This window comes from Callorhinus ursinus, unplaced genomic scaffold (genome assembly GCF_003265705.2).
Source record: "Callorhinus ursinus isolate GAN/ISIS: 27379988/994484 unplaced genomic scaffold, GSC_fseal_2.0 scaffold42, whole genome shotgun sequence".
NCBI classification, from domain to species: Eukaryota; Metazoa; Chordata; class Mammalia; order Carnivora; family Otariidae; genus Callorhinus; species Callorhinus ursinus.
Window position 1 is genome coordinate 9,624,382 of NW_027397104.1, and position 4,249 is coordinate 9,628,630.

General features: G+C 36.7%; 1 pseudogene; it reads left to right on the forward strand.

Annotated features, from left to right (window-relative positions):
- Positions 1-223: 223 nt before the first annotated feature.
- LOC112809566 (THO complex subunit 7 homolog pseudogene) lies at positions 224-3,412 on the forward strand (annotated as a pseudogene).
- The last annotated feature ends 837 nt before the right edge of the window (positions 3,413-4,249 follow it).

Here is a 4,249-nt window from a genome sequence, read left to right on the forward strand (position 1 = left end):
TAGGATGCTTTTTCACATTCACCATTCAAACTGGCATAACTCACATGGTTATGGTGACAGCTTGCTGTCTATAATATAGTCACCAAAGCTGCATTGTTTTGAATTGAAGCATCTTTTCCCCTGCTTTATGCTCCTCTGGGAATACTTTTGCATATTTTCACTTTGCTCAAAAATAAGGGGCAGGGTTATAGGTGACTAGAAAGATGAATTAGGAAAGGTAGGAATGGAAGAAAGGACAGAAGTGATGAGTCGTATACCAGATACTCAGGAGCTGCCCTTGCAGGTGATGGGCAACCATCTAGAATCTTACAGACTCTACCAGGCTTGTTCTGGGCTATTTGACCTACACCCACTGATATTTCTTCTACGTTTTATTGATGAAACTACCTTTTTTGTGCTTTTAATTCAGTTCGTTTAATTAACAAATATGTAACAAGGTAGTAGTACCATGGTCCTCACATTATTCTGAGAACTGGACTTGGAGTGATGAACAAGGCAGGTGGATTCTCTAATGGTGCTTGCTTTCTAGAGAAAGTTGGGAGTGGGATTGAAACAGAATATAAACATGTAAAATAACAAACATACATGTTGACTCAGATTGTGCTAAATACAAGGGAGGGAATAAAAATAAAGGAGGGTGTGCATCACAGAGTGACAGCAGAGATCTCCTTTAGATCATGTAGACAGAGGAGGCTGCTATGAATGGAAGAACTTTCAGCCAAAACCTGGGTGATGAAGGGTCTTCTGTGTGAAGAGTTGGAGGCAAAGCATTTCAGGCAGAGGGAGAAGAGAGCCAAAGGGCCCCATCAAGCAGGGGCAGGTGGGGAAGTTCAAGCATGTGGGCCACTGAAAGGAGTCTGGTTTTAGATGCAGTTGGAAGAATGTCAACAGAAGACTCTGGTAATCTGATTTCCATTTTAGAGAGATGACTGGAAGATGTATGGAGAATGAATTCTAGGAGAACAAGAATAAAATCAGTGTGTGCTTTTCCTCATCCATTGCTAAAACTTGACACCATTCCTAGACTATTGAACTGACTCCCCATATTCATCAAGAGTTAAATTAATTCCTTTTAATTCCAAATATTGCAGGATATTGTACAGTTTCTCACGTGAGCGGGGGCTTTCAAAACCCTACCATGGGTGTTTGTTAATTAATTAAGAGTCATGAGGTGGCTGGGGTGGCCTTGGAGGCTTCTTGCTTTTATCTGTTTTATTTACTTGGGCTTTGCTCTGCTTATGGTTTGGGTACACAGAAGTTTGTGATTAAAATTCATTTGGAAACCACGAGTGTTAAGATATTGTGTATGGCCCCATACCTGGGTATCTTTTAAAGCTCATCTCTTGGCACTCACTCCCTGGCACCTCATGCTCAATCCCCTCCTCTACACACAATTACGTAGAGTCCACAGAATGTAACTTCCAATTTGGCACTTCTCTGCTTTGTACTTTCCGTTCTAGCTGGTTGGAATGTCTTCTCATTGACAAATGCCTTTTCAGCCATTAAAACTCAGTGAAAACCTTTCTTTTATTCTTGTTCTTAGTTTGTTCCCACATAACACTTTGCAAGAATCATTGTACTAGAACTTATCTCTTTATAATCCAGTATTTTATTATTTACATTTGTGTCCAAGTTTTATGCAGTTCCTTGATGATGGGAGCGATGTCTTGTTCCCTTTTCCATTTCCATTGCCTTTAATAGTACCTAACACTTAGGAGCTGAAAAATATCATTGAATGAAATAATCATTTGTTTAGTATCTAAGTGAATAAAAGATCTAATCACTTAAGCATGTTTTTTATACCATCAAAGTGATAAAACTTGTTACCATTGGAATATTTATTTTTAAAGCCTGGGACCATACATAGAAGAAATGCAATGATAGGGACTATAAACAGGACAAAATTTTGAAGTAACGGTGAAGGTTATTGGTAGAAAATGCAAGCACTTAAAATTTAAAGGCTAAGGTTGTTATTGTCATTCCTGAGTAAGGGCCTCCATCCCAACTTATGCACCTATTTAGACAAACAAAAGGGAGTTGGGATTTGGCTTTTAATTGTATCCTTATCACCGTACCTACTGCATCTGTTAAGTTTGACAAATATCAACTAAGAAATTTCAGCAAAGAAGTGTAAGACTTGTACATTGAAAGCTACAAAACATTGTTGAAAGAAATCGATGACCTAAATATATGGGAAGATATCCATTGATCATGGAGTAGAAAAATTTATACTGCTAACATGAAAATACTTCCCATATTGATATACAGATTTAACGCAATCCCTATCAGAATTCCAAAACCCTTTTTTTAAAGATGGAAAAGCTCTCTCAAAATACATATAGAACTGCAGAAGACCCAGAATAGTCAAAACAATTTTGCAAAACAAGAGCAAAGTTGGAGGACTTACACCTCTCAATTTTAAAACTTAATGCAAAGCTACAGTGATCAAAATGGCACTGGTATAGGAGAGACATGTAATCAATAGAATAGAATTGAATGTCCAAAAATAAGTCCATATATCTCTGATCAGTTGGTTTTCCTCAAGGATGTGAAAGCCCTTCAGTGGAGAAAGAATTATCTTTTCAACAAATGGTGCTTGGACAACACTGACGACGAAGTCATACCAAAGCGTCTCCTAACTGATGGAGACGGTGCTGGAGATGATCGGAGAATCAATCTGCTCGTGAAAAGTTTCACTAAATGGTGCAACTCCAGGTCCCAGGAAGAGAGATACAGTCAGTACCAACGTATGCTGAGCACACTGTCCCAATATGAATTTTCAATGGGCAAAACTTTGCTGGTATATGATATGAATCTTAGAGAAATGGAAAATTATGAAAAAATTTACAAAAAAATAGAATGTAGCATTGCTGGAGCACATGAAAAAATTGCTGAGTGCAAAAAGCAAATTCTTCAAGCAAAGAGAATATGAAAAAATCGCCAAGAATATGATGCTTTGGCGAAAGTGATCCAGCACCATCCAGACCGGCATGAAACATTAAAGGAACTAGAGTCTCTGGGAAAGGAACTAGAGCATCTTTCACATATTAAAGAAAGTGTTGAAGATAAGCTGGAATTGGGACGAAAACAGTTTCACGTTCTACTTAGTACCATCCACGAACTTCAGCAAACACTAGAAAATGATGAAAAGCTCTCAGAGGTAGAAGAAGCTCAAGAAAGCACCATGGAAACAGATCCTAAGCCATAAACAGACTAATGGTTCACCCTTCCCAAGAATGCAGAAATAACAACATGCTCCTAGTGCGTTTAGAATTTGTTGTGCTCTTGAGCTATTTAAAGTTTTGGCAGTGGACTACTTTGCTTTTAAATACTAATGCATAGTTCATTCCTATTTCTTTACACAAAGGAAAAAAAACTTCAGTATAAATTTGTTTGTATTGAAATGTCTTTTTTATTCTTAAAAGGTAGGAAGCGATACCCAAAAATGTTTAATAAAATGTTTTCAAGCCAAAAAGAAAAAAAAATTAAGTTGGACCCAAACCTTACATTGTATACAAAAATTAACTCAAACTGGATCAAAGACCTAAATCCTAGAGCTAAAACTACAACACTCTTAGGGGAAAACAGGGTTAAATCTTCATGAGCTTGGATATGGCAATGCATTTTTAGATAGGACATCAAAATTGCAAACAACAAAAGAAAAAAATAGATTTTGCTTCATCCAAATTAAGAACATTTGTACATCAAAGAAACTTTTCACTATCAGGGAAGTGAAAGACAACCCGCAGAATGGGAGAGAATATTTGCAAACCATATATCTGATAAGGGTTTAGTATCTACAATATAGAAAGATATCCTAAAACTCAACAAAAAGGCAGTCCAATTTTTGAAATGGGCAAAGGACTTAAATATACATTTCCCCAAAGAACAGATACAAATGGCCAATTAACAATGAAAGGTGCTCCATGTCATTACTCATTTGGGAAATGCAAACAAAACTACAATGAGATGCCAATTCCTACCCTCTAACGTGGTTTTAATTTAAAAAAAAAAAAAAGAAAAAAGAGGAAAGGAAAGGGAAATAAATGTGAGTGATGATGTAGAGAAATTAGAATCTTCATACATTGTTAGTGGGCATATAAAATGGTACGGTTGCTCTAGACAACAGTGTGTCTCCTCAAAAAGTTAAACATAATTATTGTAAGAATCGGCAGTTCAACTCAGAGATATGCATCCAGGAGAATTGAAAACAAGTGTTCAAATAAAAAGCTTGTACATGAATGTTCAT